Here is a 27,534-nt window from a genome sequence, read left to right as displayed (position 1 = left end):
GCAATTGCAATATGTAATTTTAAAAAATTGAAGTTATTTATATAGATTAGGTGTATGTAATTCTAAAGTTATATTAATTATTCAGTTCAGTGTAATTTGTACCCAGTGTTTTTTTTTTCTTTAAAAAATAGTTGCTGATACTCATTCTTTGATGGCAGAAAAAAAAAATTGAAAATTAAAGAGATATGAAAAGGAAATATAAAAATTATTAGCAATATTTTTACTTCATAGCATGATAATATTTCTGGAACAGCAATTATAATTGCTATTTATTATAAGCAATTGCACACAGTTTATTAAGCATAAATTTTTTTTTTTTTTACAATTATATAAAGAAATAAGTAAAATGTATATAATTTTTAATAAAAATTTTATATAGGAAATATAAACTTTTTTGTAAAAAAAAGTTTTATATATCAAATATCTTAACAACAGATATAGTGAAAATGTAAATAACCAAGCTTACTTGTATATTGAGTAAATGTGTAAAATTGCTGAATGTTACAAATTTCTAATTGTACTGCATCTGCCTTCATGTGCCACATGTTCCTGTTAATAAGATGCCAGTACATAGTATCGTTGTGTACTGTCCCTAAAAACACTAATTGTAGCATTATTTCAGTCAATTGAGGATAAAAATTCCACAGAGTTGGGTATAAAAAGTCCATCATTATAGTTAAGATTTCAATGGTGTAATAAACTTTCTAAACTTGTTTTATTAAACAATCATATTCAATTGCACTTCTGTACAGTAGTTTAGTATAGCAGTTTAAAGTGATTTTTTTTTTTTTTTTTTTTTTTTTTTTATTATAAAGAACAGACATTCAAAACATTTTAGCATGCTGAATTGGAAGTCTTCACATGTCAGGGCAGGAAGATGGAATATATCTGTACATGTCAATGATTTTTTTAGCATAGGATTATAGATATTTGTGACATTGGCATTATTTGATTTTAGTTGAAGTAAATCCTCAGAAAAACAAAAGTCAGTGATTGTTATACACATCAGTCTGTGAAGAACATTGCTTTTTGCTATATAAAAGCAGAAAACAGGCCATGAAACTATACAATTAAATTTTTTCAGGTTTATCATACAATTGAGTTATTTTAGATAGACAAACAAAATCCACAAACAGTTTGAAAGACCATGGATATTGTTTTCCCTCTTTAGCCATTTACTATCTTGAACAATATCCAAAATCATTCAATTCATCCTCAGCCTTCCAAACTCCTTAATATTGATATAATAATTTTGTAGTTTGACAGTATTCAGATAAGGAACCCAGTGTATTTCTGCAAAAAATCAACTGCTTCATCCTAAAGTTAAATTTACCTTAAAAAAGAGGATCTGAAGTTATATTTTTCCTTTCTTGATCCTCACATCCAGTGTGAAACTTATGGTGCACCAACTAATTCCGTATCAAAAATCTGTATTTGTAGATGAGTACGTATATCATCCCTGTACACATATACACACTATCCTTTTCAAAAGTACAATGATGATATTGCACTTTTGGAAAGTGTCTCAATGGCTATAATCCTAACATCACTCGGGGGGGGCCTCCTTAGCTCAGTCACTATAGACGAAGCCTTTACGTTGGAAAGACCTTGATTTGAAACCCATCTAGGATGTGAAGAACCTTTATTATGGCTTTCCAACTGGCGGCAAGTTAGCTGGCTTCATATGGAGTTGGCAAGGGAAGTCCAGGAAGAAAAAACTTCCCGGAAACTCTGGCAACCAGGTAAACCAGCCAGTAGAATATACACAATTTACAAACAAAAATAGATTACGTCCAATAGTAATATGTTGGTTTCATATGGTGTTGAATACCCGTTTGGGTATCGGTATCTCAGTCATTATATAGCAAGTAAATTGCTCAAAAAATCATTGATAAGTGCAGACATATTCCTTCTACCTGCTCTTCTAAAAAAAAAAAAAAAAAAAAAAAAAAAAATTCAATTTTTCATATTATGTATTATATATGTATTATATTTATACTTTTCGTTGGTTAATTGGGTGTAATGCTTCAAATTCGGCAACCTGTGTGCTGTTATATACCACCACCCCCCTTAATAAGCACAGCAGATTTATAATATTCAACTTAAAATTGGGGTTAACAGCATACTGCATTTGGGTTCTGATGGTATTTGTAATAAGCATGGTCAGTAGCATTGCATTACTTAAGAATCACTCCTGTGGTTCTTAAGTAGTAATTTGAAAGTCTTAGCTTTTACGGTTTAGTTAAAATCTGCAAAAGTTTGGTTTGGGTCCACCCCTAAACCAAACTTTCATAACAATATCCAACCAAACTGTTGTTTTAGTTTAGGTTGTGGGAGTTGTTGCTCTTCTTTATATCAGCTTTTTACCATTAGACTTAAGTCCATCTGGGATGGGAATAGCAAGAACCTCACAATTTGTCCAAATTTATATTTATAACTTTACAGTATATATAACTAGAGTTAACTCTCGCTATAACAATCATCCTTATAACAGACTTGCTCACTACAACAAACTATTGAGAAGTCTTCAACAAAGACTGATAGGAACCATGCTATGCTATAAAAAATTTGCTACAGCCAAGCTATCCATTGTAATGAACTGGTTATCTGATCTTATGACTTGGTTATAGTGACAGTTGGTTGTATTAACAAATATCTTTGACATCAGTGAAACTGACACAATGAAAAATGAAAAGTTGGTCCTTGTTGGGGATCTAAATAGCAGAATAGGAAATGATTGTGAGACATACATTCAGATAAATAATAAATTCAGATGAACTATATAGTGAGTAATCAGTAAAGTGTCCAAACTGATATTTTTAAGGAGATTGATCACACTGCATATAGGTTGGCTTGTGCATATTCACTCATAGCTTATTTTCTGCCTTTCCTTCATTTTCTCGCATCCTTTTTTAAAATTTATTTAGTTTTTTTATGTATTTGATACACAAATGCTTAATGCAATTATATTCTATAACACTAAATTAGATAATCATTATACCTACATAAATTTTAATTAACTAATCCTCCAGCCATATCAGTTGTCTAATTCTTTCTTCAATGTTTTTTTTTTTAACTTCATTGTTGCTCAGTTAAAGTTGAGAAGCTTTTACAAGTAAACTATAGACTTGAATAGACAAATATTATTGAAGAAAATTTGAAGCAGTTTGAAAACACAAAGCTTGGAGTCTTAGTGGCAAACTCTGAAGAAGACATTAACTAAATCAGAAGGCATGTGGTGAAGTTGTCTATAAGAATAGAAAAATGAGAACTCCATGGTGGACACAAGAAGTTAAACAGTTGTGGAAAAGAAGAAAGCATGCCAAAAATTCCTAGCAAATGAGTTGGAAGATGCCCTAAAAGAATACAGAGAAGAATATCAACTTAGCTAATCTAAGGTGGTATGCTCAGTTGCACAGAAAGGGTGAGGAAAAGTTAGCAAAACAGGTGTTTGATAGCAAGAAAGTGATCCAGAGGAAGGCCAAGGTCTAGGCAAATTTATTCAGTCATAAGAACTTTAGAAGCATAAAATGTTAGATATGACAAAACACTGACAAATCTGAAAACAAACCCTAACTCAACATCACCAGAGTTAAAGATTGGTACTATCAACGTAAGAAGCCTGAATGGCAAAGAAATGGAGCTAGCTGAGGAATTAGATAAGTACCAGATTGACATAATAGGGGTGACTGAAACAAAAAAGACCAAAACTGGTGAGATCTTACTGAGCAATAAATACAAAATGTTATATTCAGGCAATGACAATCGAGCAAAAGAAGGAGTAGCCATAGTATTCAACACAAAATATGAGGCTAATCTTCTTGAATGGCAGTCAGTCTCAAGTAGAGTTATGTGGGCAAATATGAGAATGGGGAACTGGACAATGAGACTTATTTGTGCCTATGGTCCCACAGAAGGTTCTACTAAGATAGAAGTGGGGGGATTTTTTGAGGCTTTGGAAAAAGCAACTGACACAATGAAAAATGAAAAGTTGGTCCTTGTTGGGGATCTAAATAGCAGAGTAGGAAATGATTGTGAGACATACAAAAATAATGGCAAATATCTGTTGGATTTCGGCTCAGGACATGGACTGGTTATTACTAACACCATGTTCCAACATAAAAATGTGCACAAATTCACATGGAGAGAAGAGGCAAGGAATAAGAAAAGTCTCATTGACTATGTTATTGTTGATAGTGATGTTTTCTCCCTGGTGCAGGACACCAGAGTGTACAGAGGATTTGAAATTGGAAGTGATCACTATTTAGTCTTGAGCAGGATAAAATTGAATTTCATATTGAAAAGAATAACATGTAAGAAAGTTTTAAAGTGAATAAAAGTTGAGCAGCTCTCAGATGTGAACTGTAGACTAAAATACACAAGATTATTGAAGAAAAAATGAAAGAGTTTGAGAACAGGAATCAAACCTTGGAGATTCAGTGGCAAACTGAAGAAAACATTGATTGATTCTGCCAGAGAGGCATGTGGTGAGGTTGTCTGTAAGCATAAAAAAATCAGAACTCCCTGGTGGACACAGGAAGTTAAAGAGGCAGTGAAGGAAAAGAAGAAAGCATATCAAAAGTTCCTGTCAAATAAGTCAGCTAGTGCTCTTAGAGAATATAGACACAAATGCAAGAATGCTAAACACTGTGTAAAACTAGCTAAACAAAAGTCATGGGAGGACTTTGGCAAGAATATAGAAAATAAATATCAAGAAGGTGGCAAAATATTTTGGAGGTTGTTGAAGAAGCTTAGGAATGGAGGAAAGAGTGCTGTAAAAGGAATTAGAGATGATAACGGTGACATGAAAGCAGAAGAAAAAGATATCCTTGAAGTATGGAGTAATTACTTCGAAAAATTGCTAAATGAAACAAGCAATGATGACAGCACAGTGGTAAAAAACACTGACCAGGCATGCAGTCAGGAATACATATCCATACTTGAAGTAGAAAAAGCCATCAAAGGCTTGAAATGTGGAAAGGCAGCTGAAGTAGATGATATTCGACCAGAAATGCTGAAGTATGGTGGTATAAAGGTCTTACAGTGGCTGCACTGCATAGTTCAGAAAGCCTGGACAGAGGGACGAATTCCCGATGATTGGAGTAGAGCTCTCATAGTACCCATATATAAAAAGGGAAATAAAACTGAATGTGAGAATTACAGAGGTATTTTCCTACTTAGTGTTCCTGGCAAGATCTATGCAAGTATACTTGAGAAACGGTTGAGAAGAATTGTGGAAGAAAAACTTGGTGAAGAACAAGCTGGATTCAGGCCAAATAGAGGCTGTTAGGATCAGATCTTCACTTTACGACAAATAGTCGAGAAAGCATGGGAATATAACAAAGAACTGTATTTGAGTTTTGTAGATTTGGAAAAGGCATATGACAATGTGCCAAGAGAGAAGCTATTCGATACGCTGCAGTTATATGGTGTCAATGCGGCATTATATCAAGCAATACTTAGTCTTTATTTGAGTTGTAAATCAGCAGTTAGAATTGAAGGAAGTACAGGAAGATGGTTTAATGTTAAATCTGGTGTGAGACAAGGATGTACATTATCCCCTCTGTTATTCATTATCTATATGGATCACATTATGAAGGAAAGTGGTATTAAACATGATATCAAAATTGGAGATGTTAATGTCAGCTCTTTGCTTTATGCGGATGATGTTATACTTCTAAATAAATCTGCTACAAGTCTGCAAGATTCTCTGACTAAATTGAATAGCTGTTGTAATAGATATGGTATGAAGGTCAGCAATAAAAAGACAAAGATAATGAAAATAGGCAGAATCATTGAAAATGTCAACTGTGTTGTGAATGGAGAACCTGTGGAACAAGTAAAACATTTCACTTATTTAGGCACGATTTTTACAGAAGATGGTAAATTAAATATAGAAATAGACAACAGAATCAGCAAAGCTGGTATGGTGGAAAGTCAATTGAATCAATTCATATGGAATAAGAGAGAAATTAGTCGGAACACTAAATTAGCCGTATACAAGACAGTGTTCAAACCAGTTTTAACTTATGGATCTGAGAGCTGGGTCGGAAGTAAAACACTTGACCAAAGACTAGAGACCACAGATATGAGAGTCCTGAGAAAGATTATAGGCGTGAACAGATGGCATCAATGGCAATATCATATTAAAAACGAGGATATTAGGAAAGAACTTGACGTTGTCAGCATTCAGGAATGCATTAGCAGAGCTAATCTCAGGTGGTATGGTCACTTAAACAGAATGGGCGAGGAAAGATTAGCAAAACAAGTGTTCTCTGGCAGGTTGGCAGCAAAACGACCCAGAGGAAGACCAAGATGTAGGTGGATTGATATGGTACAAAGTGCCTTAGACAATAGAAATATAAGATCTGATAATGTTGGAGTCTTGACAAGTAACAGACTGATTTGGAGGAAAATTGTAGATAGGAAATTAATAATGATGTAATTTTTTTTCATGTAGTACTATCATATCCTGTACACCCCTTGAGGGTACATGGCAGGAATTTGATGACGATGATGATGATGAGGTGGTATGCTCACTTGCACAGAAAGGGAGAGGAAAAGTTAGCAAAACAGGTGTTTGATAGCAAGAAAGTGATCCAGGGGAAGGCCAAGGTCTAGGCAGATTGATTCAGTCATAAGAACTTTAGAAGCATAAAATGTTAGATATGACAATGTTGGAGTGTTGACAAGTAATAGACTAATTTGGAGGAAAATTGTGGATAGGAGATTAATAATAATGTAAACTTAATCATGTAGTTGCTGTCATAATAATCTGAACACCCCTATATATCAGGAAATTGATGATATTTCTATCATTTGTTGCTGAAGGTAGTTCTACACATTTTCACCATAACTTTTAAAAATAAAATTAGGTATACAGCATCATCATATTCCTGACATGTACCCTCAAAGGGTGTACAGGATATGATAGTACTACATGAAAAATTGACATCGTTTCTAACTTCCTATCTATAATTTTTCTCCATATCAGTCTGTTACTTGTCAAGACTCCAACATTATCAGATCTTATATTTCTATCGTCTAAGGCACATTGTACCGTATCAATCCACCTATATCTTGGTCTTCCTCTGGGTCGTTTTCCAGCCAACCTGGCAGAGAACACTTGTTTTGCTAATCTTTCTTCACCATTCTGTTTAAGTGACCATACCACCTGAGATTAGCTCTGCTAATGCATTCCTGGATGCTGACAATGTCAAGTTCTTTCCTAATATCCTCGTTTTTAATATGATATTGCCATTGAGGCCATCTGTTCACGTCTCTAATCTTTTTCAGGACTCTCAATCTGCGATCGCTAGTCTTTGATCAAGTTTTACTTCTGACCCAGCTCTCAGATCCATAAGTTAAAACTGGTTTGAACACTATCTTGTATACAGCTAATTTAGTGTTCCGACTAATTTCTCTCTTATTCCATATGAATTTATTCAGTTGAATTCCTACCATACCAGCTTTGTTGATTCTGTTGTCTATTTCCATACTTAATTTACCATCTTCACTAAAAATCGTGCCTAAGTAGCTGAAATGTTTTACTTGTTCCACAGGTTCCCCATTCACAACACAGTTGACATTTTCAACAATTCTACCTATTTTCATTGTCTTTGTCTTTTTAATGCTGACCTTCATACCATATCTATTACAACAGTTATTCAATTTAGTCAGGGAATCTTGCAAACTTGCAGCAGATTTATTCAGAAGTATAACATTGTCCGCATAAAAAAAAGAGTGACATTATCATCTCCAATTTTGATATCATGTTTAATACCACTTTCCTTCATAATGTGATCCATATAGAAAATGAATAACAGAGGGGATAATGTACATCCTTATCTCACACCAGAATTAACATTAAACCATCTTCTTGTACTTCCTTCAATTCTAACTGCTGACTTACAACTCAAATAAGGACTAAGTATTGCTTTAAATAATGCCCCATTGACACCATATAACTGTAGCATATTGAATAGCTTCTCTCTTGGTACCTTGTCATATGCCTTTTCCAGATCAACAAAACTTAAATACAGATGTTTGTTATATTCCCATGCTTTCTCAACTATTTGTCGTAAAGTGGAGATCGGATCCTGACAGCCTTTGTTTGGCCTGAATCCAGCTTGTTCTTCACAAAGCCTTTCTTTAGCAATTCTTCTTAACCGTTTCTCAAGTATACTTGCATAGATCTTGCCAGGAACACTCAGTAGGGAAATATCTCTGTAATTCTCACATTCAGTTTTATTTCCCTTTTTATATATGGATACTATTAGAGCTTTACTCCAATCATCGGGAATTTGTCCCACTGTCCTGACTTTCTGAACTATGCAGCGCAGCCACTGTAAGACTTTTATACCACCATCATTTCTTTTCGAATATCATCTACTCCTGCTGCCTTTCCACATTTCAAGCCTTTGAATGGCTTTTTCTACTTCAAGTATGGATATGTATTCCTGACTGTATGCCTGTTGAGTGTTTTTTACCACTGTGCTATCACTGCTTGTTTCATTTAGCAATTTTTCGAAGTAATTACTCCATACTTCAAGCATATCTTTTTCTCCTGTTTTCATATCGCCTTTATCATCTCTAACTCTTTTTACAACACTCTTTCCTCCATTTCTAAGCTTCTTCAACAACCTCCAGAATATTTTGCCACCTTCTTGATATTTATTTTCTATATTCTTGCCAAAGTCCTCTCATGACTTTTGTTTAGCTAGTTTTACACAGTGTTTTGCTTGCTTACATTTGTCTCTGTATTCTCTAAGAGCAAAAGCTGACTTATTTGCCAAGAACTTTTGATGTGCTTTCTTCTTTTCTTTCACTGCCTCTTTAACTTCCTGTGTCTACCATGGAGTTCTGATTTTTCTATCCTTGCAGACTACCTCACCTTTCTCTCTGGCTGAATCAGTCAGGGTTTTCTTCAAATAATCTTTGTGTGTATTTTAGTCTACAGTTGTCATCTGAGAGCTGCTAAACTTTTATTTGCTTTTTATATTCTTTTCAGTATAAAATTCAATTTTATCCTGCTCAAGACTAAATAGTGATCACTTCTGATTTCAAATCCTTTTACACTCTGGTGTCCTGCACCAGAGAGAAAACATCACTATCAACAATAACATAGTCAATGAGACTTTTCTTATTCCTTGCCTCTTCTCTCCATGTGAATTGGTGCACATTTTTATGTTGGAACATGGTGTTAGTAATAACCAGTCCATGTCCTGAGCAGAAATCCAACAGGTATTGGCCATTATTATTAGCTTTGCTCTTTTCTCCAGATTTTCCCAAAATATTTTTGTATGTCTGACAATCATTTCCTACTCTGCTATTTAGATCCCCAACAAGGACCAACTTTTCCTTTTTCATTGTGTCAGTGGCATTTTCTAAAGCATCAAAAAATTCCTCCACTTCTACCTTAGTAGAACCTTCTGTGGGACCATAGGCACAAATAAGTCTCATTGTCCAATTCCCCATTCTGATGTTAGCCCATATCACTGTACTTGAGACTGCCTGCCATTCAAGAAGATTAGCCTCGTATTTTGTGTTGAATACTATGGCTATTCCTTCTTTTCCTTGATTGTCGTTGCCTGAATATAACATTTTGTATTTATTGCTCAGAAATATCTCACCAGTTTTGTCTTTTTTGTTTCAGTCACCCCTATTATGTCGATCTGGTACCTATCTAATTCCTCAGCTAGTTCCATTTCTTTGCCATTCAGGCTTCTTATGTTGATAGTACCGATCTTTAACTCTGGTGATGTTGAGTTGGGATGTGCTTTCAGATTTGTTCCGGACAACGCCCCAGCCGCATGAAATTTTGTCATGTTGTACCGTCATTTTGTATATTGGTTTAAGCCAATAAGAATACAATTTGGTCGGCTAAATCCCAAATTACTAGCCCATCCTCGTTCGTTCAGTATTCAGTAGATACTGAACGAACCATGAGAAGGTGAGGATTGGATATTAGGTCAGATGCCCTGGTCGGTTCTCCGCATTCCTTTCAAGGCTATGTGGAGGTCTCCTCTCAGTTATACAGCTTTGACCCTTAAGCACCCCCTAACTAAATTAGGTATATTGGTTTATAATTATATTTTTTTATTTTCTCTAGTCCTCTGTTTCAACCCAGTGCAGTTTTACTGTCTGTCTTATAAACGCCTGCCTTGAACTAATTTATAAACTCCAATTAAAGCTCTTTTTTCTCTTCTTTTATACAAATTCAGCAAAATTGCAACTATCTAAATGCCATGATACAATCCCATCAACCTCTAAGGGAATCTTTTCTGATTGCCTTAAACTCTCTTGCTAGCCATTATAAATCTGGGTGAGTAAAGCTGCAATCCATAAGCCAATATTGCTGTGACCAGAGACTTGTACAGTCAGGCCTATAGCAAATGCTTAAGATCTGCAGAAATCATTTGTTATAGTGAATGATTACCTTAGTGAATTTCCATTATAATAGCATTTTACATATAAGGCTTAAAGTCTGGTGATAAGACATACGTACGAGGCTTCACTAGGGACTTTGTCAGTGGTTAGTTATAATATTTGCTGTAGTGAGAAGTTGACATCACAGTGGCATCATAACTTCCTTTTTCCTACACAGTACAGCTCTTTTAATTAAACTTGCATTCATCTCAGTTTTTTTTTACCATTAATTTCATCTACAGAAAGCTGTAAACATGAGTCAGCTGTGGATTCCTGAACTTAGTTAATGGATTGATTCTATTTTCTGTTACATATATCTTGACTGAATCAATCCACCTGGACCATGGTTTTCCTGTGGATCTGTTTTATGCAATCTTGTCATAAAATATCTGTTTTGCAAACCTTTCCTCACCCATTCTGTTTTAAGTGACCATACCATCTAAGATTAGCACTAACTCATTCTTGAATGTTAGCAGTGTCGAGTTCCTTCATAATGACTGAATTTTTATTATGATTCTTCCACTGCCATTTATTCAGAATCATAATTTTTCTAAGAACTCTCATATCTGTGGGCTCTGGTTTTTGTTTTTGAAATGCTTTATTTTATCTCAATCTTAGATTCATAACTGGTTTGAACACTGTCTTGTATACTGCTAGTTTAGTGTGTTTGGCTGATTTCTCTCTTATTCCATATAAATGTATTTAACTGACTTCCTGGCATACCAGCTTTGCTTATTCTGTTGTCTTTCCAAATTTAGTTTGTCATCTTCAGTAAAAACTGTATCTAAATATCTGAAATGTCTTACTTGTTCTATAGGTTCTCCATTGAGAATGCAGCTGAAGTTTTCTATGTTCTTGCCTATTTTGTTAGCTTAAGTCTTTTTATTGCTGATTTTCATGTCAAACTTGTTACAGCTGTTACAATTTAGTTAGAGAATCCTGGTGATTTGTATGGGCTATATTTGATATTTCCAATCCTAATATCAGGTTTAATGCCACATTTTTCATATTGTGATCCATATAAATGATGAACAAGAGTGGAGATAATGGGCATCCTTCTCTTCTAACACCAGATTTGACATTGAACCACATTTCTGTAGGTTCTCCATTAAAATTGAATGATACCTGCTGACTTACAAATTAAATATAGGCTGTGTATTGTTCTGTATAATGTTCCATTTGCTCCATATAATTGTAATGTTTTCAAAAGCTTTTCACTAAGCATATCAAAGTTCCTGACAAATAAGTCAGCTTGTGCTCTTAGAGAATACAGAAACAGATGCAAGAATGCTAAACACTGTGTAAAACTAGCTAAACAAAAGTCATGGGAGGACTTTGGCAAGAACATAGAAAATAAATATCAAGACGGTGGTAAGGTATTCTGGAGGTTGTTGCTTAGAAATGGAGGAAAGAGTGCTATAAAAGGAGTTAGAGATTATACAGGTGACATGAAAACGGGAGAAAAAGATATCCTTGAAGTATGGAGTAATTACTTTGAAAAACTGCTAAATGAAACAAGCAATGATGACAGCACAGTGGTAAAAAACACTGACCTGGCATGCAGTCGGAAATACATATCCGTACTTGAGGTAGAAGGAGCCATCAAAGGCTTGAAATGTGGAAAGGCAGCAGGAGTAGATGATATTCGATCAGAAATGCTGAAGTATGGTGGTATAAGAGTCTTACAGTGGCTGCACTGCATAGTTCAGAAAGCCTGGACAGAGGGACAAATTTCCAATGATTGGAGTAGAGCTCTCATATTACCCATATATAAAAAGGGACATAAAACAATGTGAGAATTACAGAGGTATTTCCCTACTAAGTGTTCCTGGCAAGATCTATGCAAGTATACTTGAGAAACGATTAAGAAGAATTGTGGAAGAACAAGCTGGATTTAGGCCAAATAGACGCTGTCAGGATCTGATCTTCACTGTACGACAAATAGTCGAGAAAGCATTGGAATATAACAAATATCTGTATTTATTTAAGTTTTGTCGATCTGGAAAAGGCATGTGACAAGGTGCCAAGAGAGAAGCTATTCAATATGCTACAGTTATAAGGTATCAATGGAGCATTATATCAAACAATACTTAGTCTTTATTTGAGTTATAAGTCAGCAGTTAGAATTGAAGGAAATACTGGAAGGTGGTTTAATGTTTAATCTGATGATATACATTATCCCCTCTGTTATTCATTATCTATATGGATCACATTATGAAGGAAAGTGGTATTAAAAACGACATCAAAGTTGGAGATGTTAATGCCAGCTCTTTGCAGATGATGTTATACTTCTAAATAAATCCGCTACAAGTCTGCAAGGTTCTCTGACTAAATTGAATAACTGTTGTAATAGATATGGTATGAAGGTCAGCAATAAAAAGACAAAGACAATGAAAATAGGCAGAATCACTGAAAATGTCAACTGTGTTGTGAATGGAGAACCTGTGGAACATGTAAAACATTTCAGCTGCTTAGGTAGCTGAAATGTTTTTAGTGAAGATGGTAAATTAAATATAGAAATAGACAACAGAATCAGCAAAGCTGGTATGGTGGAAAGTCAACTGAATAAACTCGTATGGAATAAGAGAGAAATTACTCGGAACACTAACTTAGCTGTATACAAGACAATGTTCAAACCAGTTTTAACTTATGGATCTGAGAGCGGGGTCAGAAGCAAAACACTTGACCAAAGACTAGAGACTGCAGATAAGAGAGTCCTGAGAAAGATTATAGGCGTGAACAGATGGCATCAATGGCAATATCATATTAAAAATGGGGATATTAGGAAAGAACTTGACATTGTCAGCATCCAGGAATGCGTTAGCAGAGCTAACCTCAGGTGGTGCGGTCACTTAAACAGAATGGGCGAAGAAAGATTAGCAAAACAAGTGTTCTCTGTCAGGTTGGCAGGAAAACGACCCAGAGGAAGACCAAGATACAGGTGGATTGATACGGTACAAAGTGCCTTAGATGATAGAAATATAAGATCTGATAATGTTGGAGTCTTGACAAGTAACAGACTGATTTGGAGGAAAATTGTGGATAGGAAGTTGGTAATGATGTAATTTTTTTTATGTAGTACTATCATATCCTGTACACCCCTTGGGGATACATGGCAGGAATTTGATGTTTTTTTTTTTTGTTTGTTTGTTCAATTATATTTTAATTTACTTCTATAACACGTTACTGCACGCATATTGAGATTCCATTGTAATCATGCAAATAATTCATTGTTGGAATTACTGTACTGAGGATGTTCCAAGGTATTTGGAATGAAAGATTTGCGTATTAAAACTTATCTGTGGTTAGTACGTGTATTTTCTAGTTGAGTTATTTCGCATGGAGAGAGAGAGAGAGAGAGAGAGAGAGAGTATCTGTGCTGATAAGGTGGTTAATATACTGCCAGAATTGTTTAGTTTGTCTCCCTCTCCATCTTTTCCTTTAAAGGAGCATATAAAACTAAGATGTCAAAGTATGGAGAAGGAGGCTGTCTCAGTTGATGTCCAGACTAATCGAGTTGATATCTGCGGTGGGTTTCACTCAATGGTTTTGGGTTTGCCTCTTCTAAAATAGTGGAATTATGAATATGATCCTTTCAGGAGTAACCAAATAACAGTCTTAAGCAGGTTGTATTTACAGCTATTAATGGTTTTTATTGTTTTGTGAATGAAAACATTCATTTTTCTCCACCATATAAGAAGATAGCCTGAGAGGTTGTTTTATAAAGCCTAATTTTTGTTTCCATGGTGATGAGGGGCGATTTCCATGTATTTCTTAGATTTCTGTGTTGATTGAGAGCTTTATATTTTCTTAATATTATGTCATTTACAGTATTATTTATATCTGAACCTAAGTATTGGAAGTCTACTTTTTCTAATAGTTGGTTGTGTTCTGTAATAAAGGAGCCTTGTGCTATATTTGTGAGTATTTTAGTTTTATTTGAGTTAACTGTCAATCCAAATATTTTTTCAGCATAGCATAGTTTGTCAAAGTGTTGTTGTACTTTGGATAAAGATGAATCTATTAATACTATATCGTCTGCATAGCTAAGGTCACCGAGCCAGAGTTGTTTATTGTTGGTTGTTAGCATTGCTCCGAATCTTTCCTCAAGCATCCTGAAAATGTAGTCTGGAGTTATTATAAAGAGGAAGGTATCCAAGGTGTCTCCTTGTAGAACTCCTGTTGTTATAGGAGTTCTACAAAGTTCTGTCAATTCTCTATTGACAAGAACACGTGTGTGGGAATCTTGTAATGATAAAGAATGCTAAACATGTTAATGTTTCTACTAATGGAATCAACTGCCTTTATGAAGTCTATGAAATTGAGGATAAGAGGAATATTCTTGTCTTTGGAACCTTCCAATAATTTTCTTACACTGTGAATTGTTCTAATGTGCTTCTGTTCTTTGGGAATCCTGCTTGATTTTGCTGTAACAGTGGGAAAATATAAGGTTCTATACAATTAAGAATCATTTTATTGTAAAGTTTCAGAGCTATGGGTAATGGTTATTCCACGGTAGATTTCTGGTTTATTTATGTTTCCTTTTTTTCCGTATCGATATAATTATACTTTCTTTCCAATGGGGAGGTATTTCTCCTATCCTGAGAGTGTTATTGCATATATTGATGAAAATATTCTGTAGTTGGATGCCACCGTGGAGTATGGCTTCAACTGTGATCTATCAGTCCCTGCAGCTTTACCCGTTTTTTGCTTGCTCAGAGCCATTTTGAATTCATCAAGAGTGAAGTTATTGCAATTTATAGGTATTTCTTCACTTATTTTGATTCTGGACACTGAAGTTTGTGAAGTGTTCTTAATGTTAAGTAAACTTCTAAAGTAGTTTTTCTATTCTGATAATTCTTTATCTTTAATTCTTAATTTTTTTGGGGTTTCCTTTCTTTGTTACTAAGATGTTTCACATTCTTAAAAGCTTCTTTGGTCTTATGGTATCTATGATGATCCTCCAAAGTTTGACATGTTTTGTATGTGGATTCTTTGTCTTTTTTTTTTTTTTTAGGGAATCATATATTTGGTTATTTGTTATCTCGAAGTTTTGCTTTATCTGTTCACTCTCAAGTTGTCTCATTCTTTGCTTGAGGAATCAGTTTTATGGAATTCTGTGATACTCACTTTTCTGCTACTTTAAGGATATATTTATCCAGCGCTTCTATTGACTTCTTTGATTAGATTATTGAAGTTATTATTTTCAGTATTATTACTCATAAGCACTAGGTTTTTTAGTCATTTGTAAATGGCTTCTTTATATTTATTTTGGATTCAGGAATCTTCTAAACTGTTCCATTTATATTTCTTGTCGCTGTTTTCTTTGAGTTGGTAATTTTTAACCAAAGCTTGATGTGAGCACTAATGACTCTGTGATCTGAGTTAAGAAAGAGGGGTGTTGTAGGCCTTACAGTTCTGTGTTGATCTAACCCATTTACCAGCTGTCATACTTTATCTTAAACTCATTTACACTAAATGCACTTACTACTTCAACAGGCAAACTGTTCCATTCACTCACAGTTCTATGTGAGAAAATTCTAGCTCTCACCCCTTTCTTAACTGCATTCAAACTTAATTTCCATGGATGCTTGATTGTCCTCTTCCCACCTTGCATATAACAAAAAATGTTATCAACCAATATCCTATAACATCCTCTCAAAAGTTTTATAGACCTCTATCATATCACCCCTCTTTCTTCTCTCTCTCTCTCTACCAGTGCCTGCAGTTTATATATTCTCGATTTATCCTCGTAATCTACATTCTGTAATCCTGATATCAGCCTTTCCACAGCTCCTTTATCTTGTTTTGAACCTAGGAGGCAAATCAGTGCAAAGTAGTCCAGATGTGGTTGTATCAAAGCCTGGTAAAGAAGTAAAATGACCTCCATATCCTTACATGCCATTGTTCGTTTGAACTTTGCAATTTTTATTATGTGACTTTTGAACTTCAACTTTCTATCTTCCACAGCTCCTTTATCTTGTTTTGAACCTAGGAGGAGGCAAATCAGTGCAAAGTAGTCCAGATGTGGTTGTATCAAAGCCTGGTAAAGAAGTAAAATGACCTCCATATCCTTACATGCCATTGTTCGTTTGAACTGTGCAATTTTTATTATGTGACTTTTGAACTTCAACTTTCTATCGACCATAACTCCAAGATCTCTAGCCTCATTCTGAATATCGCATTACGCCAAAGTGCATGACTTTACTATCTTTGAATTGATAACCATTATCCATTGCCTACACTTCCAGCCTATTCAGATTACCCTGTAGATGCTATATATATCAGTAGCATCTCTGATTGCCCTGCTTATCTTTGCATCATCAGCAAACAACTGAAGATCTCTTGCCAATCCCTTTCCAATATCATTAATGTATAGATTAAACAATGATCAAAGGACTGATCCTTGAGGCACACTGTTGGTCACCTTAAATCTCTCAGATTCACATCTCTCTCTTATACCACTTTCTGTCAGCCATCACCTCATCCAAGCTAATATTTGACATTCCAATCCCATATTCTCTAGTTTATGCAACAAATTTTTATGTGGTATTCTATCAAATACCTTCACAAAGTCCAACAGTATCATATTCATTCCCTTTATCCAACTCTGCTGTAACATTATTATAAAATATGAGCAAATTGCTCAGACATGAAGACATAACCTCCTTTTAACAAACCTATGCTATTCCTTATAAAGTACAGTGGAACCTCTGTTGTCGAACTTAATTCGTTCCCAAAGGCTGTTCGAAAACTGAAACCATTTTCCCATAAGAATTAATGTAAAATGAATTAATCCGTTCCTGAACCCCAGATGATTGTTTATTTACACCTTTATAACAGTACTTCATGGATGAGATCGTATATAAACATAATGAAAATGCATAAAATCTTACATAAAAAGAATAAACACAATAAATAGATAAAATATAGACGAAAATTGATCGCCTCTTTATTTTTGAGTATTGTACAGATCGCTGATTTTGCCATACCAACTGTATAGCAAGATCCGAGACACGAACGCCATTTTCATGTTTGGATATGATTTCTCTTTTCATCTCTATCGTGGTTCTAACAACTTTTCTTTTTGCTTTGCTGCTATCATTATTCTTCTGCGACCCCATGGTGGCTTAATTAATAATAATTTATGGGAAAAAAAAAACAGAAAATTCGAGCAGGTATCTGCACTGAACGAAGGCTGCCACTTAACTGATGCTTTCCCGCCTTACAGCTCTGCACGTGGTTGCTGTTTGCCATGTTCGGAAACTGGGGTGTTTTTTGTTCGGAAAATATCTTCGGGAACCGAATTGTTCGAGAACAGAGGCTTTCGACAACCGTCTACTGTATATCTTGTTTGTCCACCCATCTTGGTATGCACATTCTTACCATATTCTCTAAAATCTTTACAATTACTCCAGAGATACTGATAGGTCTATAGACACATCAGTCTTTGTACCACTCTTGTGCAATGGGGTTATACATTCTTTCCATTCTTGGGGCGATCTTTTTTGAGCTAAGACTCAAATTATACAAAAATGTCAAGGGCTTAGCCAGTTTGGCTAAACATTCCTTTAACACATGTGCTGATATCCCATCTGTCCCAATTGCTGAATTCTTATTCAGGTTATGCAACGGCTCTAGAATCTTCTTTTATTTCTTTATAATTCTTTATAACTCTTAATATTCTTTTATTTATTTTTTTCTGAGATAATTTGTGAGAGTTGAAATTAGATGATTTATTTTGAACAGGATATTGCAACACATTTCTCTTTGCCCTACTCAAGAAGTGATTGGTAGATCAAATATTCTTTGCTGTGCTGTTTGTCCTTCTCATGCACTTGTATCTCTTCATTCAGTGTAGTGGTAGCACTGTGTACTATGTTACATAGGATACAGTATATACTATTGGTGAAGTGAGCACTTATTATTTGAACTATCTTTCTTGTAGATAGGCTTATACGTTGGTAACACATTATATTTCCGAATTTAGGGACAAAAACGTGTTGAAATGATATTTTACTTATTATTAATAAAATAACGCTTGACGTTTCGACCCCTGTATTGAGGTCATCATCAGAAGGATACATGTGTATAGGAAACCAAGCTACATGCTCTTGCACTCTATGAAGGTAAATTAAATCTATGCTGTTAATTAATCTTCTTCTTAGCCTGACCTCTAGTGATAAAAAATAAAATAAATAAATAAATAATTAATTAATTAAATAAAAAACTACAATAAACTTTGCTAAAATCCTCCTGTACTAAGATTCTTCTGAATTTGTACAGTTCAAGTTGCTATTGAATGTTAAGGGGGAAAAAAAAACATGTCACCAAGTCTTCTTGTATTGCAATTTTTCTTTGGCTTTTTCTGGTTGCTATAAAGGTTGCAAATGGATCCTCCACATCCTTGGAATGGTTAGACCGTCATTTCTGTTCACATTTGGATTATGTTTGAGCATTTCACATGCTTCTCTAAATTTCCTCTCGAACCAGGTTTTGGTGCGGTGTACGGACTTGGTACCTTTCCAATCAATTCTGTGGTATGTTTGGAGTGCATGGTCAGAAAGGGCAGTTTTTCCAAAATGGAGGTATTTAATGTGTCGTTTGTGTTCATCCTTTCTAATTGGGATGTTCGCCCTGTTTCCCCTATGTATGGTAGGTTACATGTGCATTGTATTTTGTAAACCCCTTAGTGGGCTAGGTGTGGAAGAGGATCTTTGGAAGAACTGAGTAGGTGTCTTAATTTTGTCAGGGATTTAAAGATGGTTTTGATGTTGTATTTGTGTAGTGTTCTATTTTTTTGGAAATGCCTCTAACATAAGATATGGCAATAGCATTCTTGAAATCGTTTTTGTTTTTAGTGGTATCTCTGTGGAGGATCTTGTGAATAGTTTTTTACTGTATCCATTTTTCATAAATGTATGGTTGGTGATCTCATATTCCTGGTTTAGAGCTTGTTCATTTGAACAAATCATTTAAGCTCTGTGGTTAAGGGTGCTTATGACCCCTGGTTTTTGTGTTGGGTGGTAATAAGAATTTTTGTGTATGTACTGGCCTGTGTGTGTGTGTGTGTGTGTGTGTGTGTGTGTGTGTGTGTGTGTGTGTGTGTGTGTGTGTGTGTGTGTGTGTGTGTGTAGGTTTGTAGTAGACTGAGAAGGAGTGACAGCCTGAGGGAAGACGTGTGTGTCTAGGAACAGAAGAGAGTTGTTTTTTTCCATTTCAATGGTGAATTGGGCACGTTTGTACTGTTTGTTCAGGTGGCTAAGGAATGTATTAGTGCTTCGCGGCCGTGGGGCCAAATGGCGAAAATGACGTCGACGTATCTGAGCTAAATTTTGGGCTTTAGGCACGCTGACTCTAGAGCTCGTTGCTCAAAATCTTCCATATAAAAGTTAGCTATTGGGGGGGAAAGTGGTGAGCCCATGGCTGTACCCTCTTTTTGAAGGTAAAAATTGTTTTGCCACACGAAATATCTAGAGCAGAGTACGTGGGCAAAGATGGCCATGATGTCGTGTGAAAATATGTTCTGTAGGAGCAAGATAAAAATTAAAATATTTTTAAATAAAATTAAAAGAAAAAAGATAAAAAGATTTAAATATGAAAGATTGTTCATGAAATCAGCCTCAGCTCTAAAAAAACTTTCCAAACCTCAACAAATTTGGGTGTATGAAACTGCTCCAAATTTGGGATGCTTGCATCTTGAGAACTTCAGCCAAACAGCCAAGACAACCCAATATAGCCTGCTAGGGACCACCTTTAGGACTCTAGGAACAACAGTAGTTTTCTCTCTTCCTTCATTTGTTTTTTGTGGTGCTTGCACACGTGTCATAGTGGTATGTTCCCATTAATATTCCAGTATACGTTGTAAATTCCTTAAATAATTTAATAGTCAATAGTAGTTATTTGAACTACCATATCTGGTTCCAATACTATGATCTGCAGTCAGTAAGTTATTATTTCTTGCTATATTTGTTCCAAAATATTGGAACAAGTATAACAAGTTTCCATGAAATGTCTGCTCACATTTCACTTATTTAAATGACTTTCTTTTATAATAAATTTAGTTTAATCCTTTATCCAAGTGTGAGCAAACAAAGTTTGCGCCTGAAAGTATCTTCAGGACTGGGTTAAGGTGGTACACACCAGGGCAACTCGTTGCAAAGGTGGAGCAAGCTACCAACACTCCTATCCTTATCTCCTATAATGCAAAACACATCTCCTTGCGGATATGTCTATTGTTATGCATTAAGGGAAGGGCCACTACCCAGACCGGTTTCGACCTTTATTGAGGTCTCTTCAGTGGGAGCCAGGCCCAAGTCGAGATATCAGGCAGAAGCATTTGCAGGTCATCTCCACCTATAGGAATTGCCAATTGGTGTGCCACCCTTTTTTAATAAATTACTCTGGATTTAGAGAAAGATGTTGAAAGTTTATTTTCCACTTGGTTAGAGTATAATAAATTTAGTTTAATCCTTTATCCAAGTGTGAGCAAACAAAGTTTGCGCCTGAAAGTATCTTCAGGACTGGGTTAAGGTGGTACACACCAGGGCAACTCGTTGCAAAGGTGGAGCAAGCTACCAACACTCCTATCCTTATCTCCTATAATGCAAAACACATCTCCTTGCGGATATGTCTATTGTTATGCATTAAGGGAAAGGCCACTACCCAGACCGGTTTCGACCTTTATTGAGGTCTCTTCAGTGGGAGCCAGGCCCAAGTCGAGATATCAGGCAGAAGCATTTGCAGGTCATCTCCACCTATAGGAATTGCCAATTGGTGTGCCACCCTTTTTTAATAAATTACTCTGGATTTAGAGAAAGATGTTGAAAGTTTATTTTCCACTTGGTTGGAGTATAATAAATTTAGTTTAATCCTTTATCCAAGTGTGAGCAAACAAAGTTTGCGCCTGAAAGTATCTTCAGGACTGGGTTAAGGTCATCTCCACCTATAGGAATTGCCAATTGGTGTGCCACCCTTTTTTAATAAATTACTCTGGATTTAGAGAAAGATGTTGAAAGTTTATTTTCCACTTGGTTGGAGTATAATAAATTTAGTTTAATCCTTTATCCAAGTGTGAGCAAACAAAGTTTGCGCCTGAAAGTATCTTCAGGACTGGGTTAAGGTGTGTACCACCTTAACCCAGTCCTGAAGATACTTTCAGGCGCAAACTTTGTTTGCTCACACTTGGATAAAGGATTAAACTAAATTTATTATACTCTAACCAAGTGGAAAATAAACTTTCAACATCTTTCTCTAAATCCAGAGTAATTTATTAAAAAAGGGTGGCACACCAATTGGCAATTCCTATAGGTGGAGATGACCTGCAAATGCTTCTGCCTGATATCTCGACTTGGGCCTGGCTCCCACTGAAGAGACCTCAATAAAGGTCGAAACCGGTCTGGGTAGTGGCCCTTCCCTTAATGCATAACAATAGACATATCCGCAAGGAGATGTGTTTTGCATTATAGGAGATAAGGATAGGAGTGTTGGTAGCTTGCTCCACCTTTGCAACGAGTTGCCCTGGTGTGTACCACCTTAACCCAGTCCTGAAGATACTTTCAGGCGCAAACTTTGTTTGCTCACACTTGGATAAAGGATTAAACTAAATTTATTATACTCTAACCAAGTGGAAAATAAACTTTCAACGACTTTCTTTTAATAAGTTTGAAGATAACTGAAAAGGGATAATTATTTTCAGGTATAAGGGATAATTTTCCTTTTATTTTTTTTCTGAGTTAATTGTCCTCATGCACCTGTATCTCTTCATTCAGTGTAGTGGTAGCACTGTGTGCTATGTTACATGGTATACAGTGTATACTATTGGTGAAGTGAGCACTTATCATTTGAACTACCATATCTGGTAAATATCTACCATATTTGAACTACCATAGCGGATATGCTAACCACTCGGCCAGCCAGGCTAGCTGGCCAAGTGATTAGAGTACCTACTCTCCAGCCAAAAGGCTGTGGATTCAAATCCTGCCTTGGAAATGGATTTGTGAGTGTCTGTGGAAATACTAATGGTGGTGGTCGGCGGTAGATGGCTTTGGTGTAGTTGCAGTTAGTTGGTGGAGACAGAGTTGTAGAGCAGGTGCCCTCCCTCAATGAGTCCTTGGACTCCTGGAGGTGTTAGGTAATAATAATAATTTGTGAGACTTGAAATTAAATGATTTATTTTCAACATGTTACTGTATATTGCAACATATTTCTCTTTACCCTACTCGAGAGATGATTGGTAGGAGCGAATATTCTTTGCTGTGCTGTTTGTTCTCCTAAACTTGAACAATACCTTATTTGGAAATACTCTACAACCTGGAGAGAAGACGTGCTTAAAGAATTGTTTACACAGTATGATGTTTAGAAAACAAACCTGGTACAATAAAAAAAATAAATGATGGCATGTATTTTTAAATTTGTTAAGTTTCATTCATCCTTCTAGGAGCTGAAACACTGAAAACAACAGTCATAAAGCATCTGCAATGATTTATGAAACTCCTTTTTTGGTATATGTTTAGAAATTCTCATCATAGCTCTTTGAATGGCATCCCATTATCAAAATTGTGACTTTTCAGTGGTACTACTTTGAGGAGGAGTTACAAAACTCACTTGGTAAATACATATAATGGATGCAGTAGGTTACAGCTTTTTTTCCCCCCTCCTGGCTTAAATCTTTCTAACCATGAGCACTTGAACATTGTCATGCAAGTGGAACCAGCTGCCTTTAATAAATTTAGTTTAATCCTGTATCCAAGTGTGAGCAAACAAAGTTTGCACCTGAAAATATCTTTAGGACTGGGGTAAGGTAGTACAACACCAGGCAACTCGTAGCAAAGGTGGACCAAGCTAACATCACTCCTATCTCAGTATCTCCCATAATGCAAAACACATCTCCTTGCAGATATGTATAATGTTATGCATTAAGGGAAGGGCCACTATCCAGACTAGTTTCAACCTTTATTGAGGTCTCTTCAGTGGGAGCCAGGCCCAGAAGTGGAGATACCAGGCAGAAGCAATGGCAAGGTCATCTTTACCTATAGGAGTTGCCAAAAGATATGTCACCTTTTTATTAAATTACTCTGGATTTAGAGAAAGATGTTGAAAATTTATTTTTCACTTGGTTAGACTATAATATACCTTACTCCAGTCCTGAAGATATTTTCAGGTGCAAACTTTGTTTGCTCACACTTGGATAAAGGATTAAACTAAATTTATTATACTCTAACCAAGTGGAAAATAAACTTTCAACATCTTTCTCTAAATCCAGAGTAATTTATTAAAAAAGGGTGGCACACCAATTGGCAATTCCTATAGGTGGAGATGACCTGCAAATGCTTCTGCCTGATATCTCGACTTGGGCCTGGCTCCCACTGAAGAGACCTCAATAAAGGTCGAAACCGGTCTGGGTAGTGGCCCTTCCCTTAATGCATAACAATAGACATATCCGCAAGGAGATGTGTTTTGCATTATAGGAGATAAGGATAGGAGTGTTGGTAGCTTGCTCCACCTTTGCAACGAGTTGCCCTGGTGTGTACCACCTTAACCCAGTCCTGAAGATACTTTCAGGCGCAAACTTTGTTTGCTCACACTTGGATAAAGGATTAAACTAAATTTATTATACTCTAACCAAGTGGAAAATAAACTTTCAACATCTTTCTCTAAATCCAGAGTAATTTATTAAAAAAGGGTGGCACACCAATTGGCAATTCCTATAGGTGGAGATGACCTGCAAATGCTTCTGCCTGATATCTCGACTTGGGCCTGGCTCCCACTGAAGAGACCTCAATAAAGGTCGAAACCGGTCTGGGTAGTGGCCCTTCCCTTAATGCATAACAATAGACATATCCGCAAGGAGATGTGTTTTGCATTATAGGAGATAAGGATAGGAGTGTTGGTAGCTTGCTCCACCTTTGCAACGAGTTGCCCTGGTGTGTACCACCTTAACCCAGTCCTGAAGATACTTTCAGGCGCAAACTTTGTTTGCTCACACTTGGATAAAGGATTAAACTAAATTTATTATACTCTAACCAAGTGGAAAATAAACTTTCAACGACTTTCTTTTAATAAGTTTGAAGATAACTGAAAAGGGATAATTATTTTCAGGTATAAGGGATAATTTTCCTTTTATTTTTTTTCTGAGTTAATTGTCCTCATGCACCTGTATCTCTTCATTCAGTGTAGTGGTAGCACTGTGTGCTATGTTACATGGTATACAGTGTATACTATTGGTGAAGTGAGCACTTATCATTTGAACTACCATATCTGGTAAATATCTACCATATTTGAACTACCATAGCGGATATGCTAACCACTCGGCCAGCCAGGCTAGCTGGCCAAGTGATTAGAGTACCTACTCTCCAGCCAAAAGGCTGTGGATTCAAATCCTGCCTTGGAAATGGATTTGTGAGTGTCTGTGGAAATACTAATGGTGGTGGTCGGCGGTAGATGGCTTTGGTGTAGTTGCAGTTAGTTGGTGGAGACAGAGTTGTAGAGCAGGTGCCCTCCCTCAATGAGTCCTTGGACTCCTGGAGGTGTTAGGTAATAATAATAATTTGTGAGACTTGAAATTAAATGATTTATTTTCAACATGTTACTGTATATTGCAACATATTTCTCTTTACCCTACTCGAGAGATGATTGGTAGGAGCGAATATTCTTTGCTGTGCTGTTTGTTCTCCTAAACTTGAACAATACCTTATTTGGAAATACTCTACAACCTGGAGAGAAGACGTGCTTAAAGAATTGTTTACACAGTATGATGTTTAGAAAACAAACCTGGTACAATAAAAAAAATAAATGATGGCATGTATTTTTAAATTTGTTAAGTTTCATTCATCCTTCTAGGAGCTGAAACACTGAAAACAACAGTCATAAAGCATCTGCAATGATTTATGAAACTCCTTTTTTGGTATATGTTTAGAAATTCTCATCATAGCTCTTTGAATGGCATCCCATTATCAAAATTGTGACTTTTCAGTGGTACTACTTTGAGGAGGAGTTACAAAACTCACTTGGTAAATACATATAATGGATGCAGTAGGTTACAGCTTTTTTTCCCCCCTCCTGGCTTAAATCTTTCTAACCATGAGCACTTGAACATTGTCATGCAAGTGGAACCAGCTGCCTTTAATAAATTTAGTTTAATCCTGTATCCAAGTGTGAGCAAACAAAGTTTGCACCTGAAAATATCTTTAGGACTGGGGTAAGGTAGTACAACACCAGGCAACTCGTAGCAAAGGTGGACCAAGCTAACATCACTCCTATCTCAGTATCTCCCATAATGCAAAACACATCTCCTTGCAGATATGTATAATGTTATGCATTAAGGGAAGGGCCACTATCCAGACTAGTTTCAACCTTTATTGAGGTCTCTTCAGTGGGAGCCAGGCCCAGAAGTGGAGATACCAGGCAGAAGCAATGGCAAGGTCATCTTTACCTATAGGAGTTGCCAAAAGATATGTCACCTTTTTATTAAATTACTCTGGATTTAGAGAAAGATGTTGAAAATTTATTTTTCACTTGGTTAGACTATAATATACCTTACTCCAGTCCTGAAGATATTTTCAGGTGCAAACTTTGTTTGCTCACACTTGGATAAAGGATTAAACTAAATTGATTATAGTCTAACCAAGTGAAAAATAAACTTTCAAGAACCAGCTGCCTTCTTTACAAAATAATCTACATTATAAATGCAGTCTGGTTTTCATGTCTTCTTTTTGTGCATTCGTTTTTTGTTTTTTTTTATTATTACTATTATTTTTTAATCAGTGTAAGTGCTTTGTTGGGTATCCTTCCCTTCACCACTGGAGCTCTCAATCTTTAATCTTGCAGATTTTATCTAAAAAAACCAAGAACTAGAACCACCAAATTGGTTATAAACTACTTTGTTTATAACCAATGATCATTGGGCTCTTCTACACTCATGAGGTCCCCAACTCTTGTAGATTTTGTATATTGGGTATATACGATTTTCTCTTATAGATGAAAGAGTTTGGTTGGCCCCTCTGCATTATCCATTCAGACTTGTGTTTTTTGCCTAATCATTTAAGAGCAGGGACTCTTTAATTTTAACTGAATTCATAATGAACTGTACTCTGAGTAGTAGTTGGTAGTAGTCATTAACTGCAGAAATGAGGCCACTGTCCAATCTAATACATATATGTCATATCAGTAAAGTTGAATATTTGCATCTCCTGTACTTCACACTATCAAATTAAAAATAGCATTGCCATTATGAGACTTTGGTTGAATACAAGGGTGATCGTCTGAAAAGTTCTTGGCCTAACAATGAAAAAACGAATTTATAATTTCTAAATTATTTTTATTTTTCAACATAATCTCCCTTCAAACTAATACATTTATTCCAGCGATGCTCCAGCACCATTATCCCATCCCTGTAGTGATTTTCGGTAAGATCTGCAAAATACCCTTCTACATCTGCAACAATCACCTCTTGATTCGAAGAAAAACGAGCGAAGAAGAGTTTTGGTTTTGGAAAAAGATAGAAGTCAGAGGGAGCCAAATCTGTGGAATATAGTGGATGTTCCAACAATTCATAGTGCAGATCTCTTAATTTTTCAATTGCCAAAACACCTTTGTGGGCAGGTGCATTGTCCTGATGAAAGATGATTTTTTTTCTTCTGCAAACCAGTTCTTTTCTCACGAATTTTTCCGTCTAGTCCGGTTAAAAGATTGGAATAATATTCTCCGGTTATTATTTTACCCTTTTCAAGATAATTAATAAACAAAATGTCTTTAACATGTCAAAACACCAATGCCATGACCTTTCCTGCTGATGGAACCGACTTTGTCTTCTTTGGCACTGAACAACTGACGTCTGTCCACTGTTTTGATTGCTGTTTAAATTCTGGTGTGTAATGGTGAATCCAAGTTTCATCCATAGTAATAAATCGATGCACAAAATCCGTTTTATTCTTGTTAAAATGCTCTGAGCACTGTTCAGAGATTTTCATGCAAGTGTGTTTTTGATCTGCTGTGAGCAAGCACGGCACCCATCTTGTGCAAAGCTTTTTCATTTTCAATTCTTCATGCAAAATATATCCTACATGTTCTTTTGAAATGCCTATAGTCTCAGCAATTTAACGCACT

The 27,534-nt window shown here is 35.8% G+C and overlaps 1 protein-coding gene across 1 annotated transcript in view; it reads left to right on the top strand.

Moving 5' to 3' along the window:
* The window catches only part of Afg3l2 (AFG3 like matrix AAA peptidase subunit 2), a 221,620-nt gene that overhangs the window by 46,805 nt on the left and 147,281 nt on the right, over positions 1–27,534 (top strand). The gene's annotated exons all lie outside the window — the stretch shown is intronic.

The sequence above is a fragment of the Typopeltis vanoorti genome, chromosome 18 (assembly GCF_054136105.1).
Source record: "Typopeltis vanoorti isolate ZY-2024b chromosome 18, IOZ_Tvanoo_1.0, whole genome shotgun sequence".
NCBI classification, from domain to species: Eukaryota; Metazoa; Arthropoda; class Arachnida; order Uropygi; family Thelyphonidae; genus Typopeltis; species Typopeltis vanoorti.
This window is presented reverse-complemented; position numbering and strand designations above follow the sequence as displayed.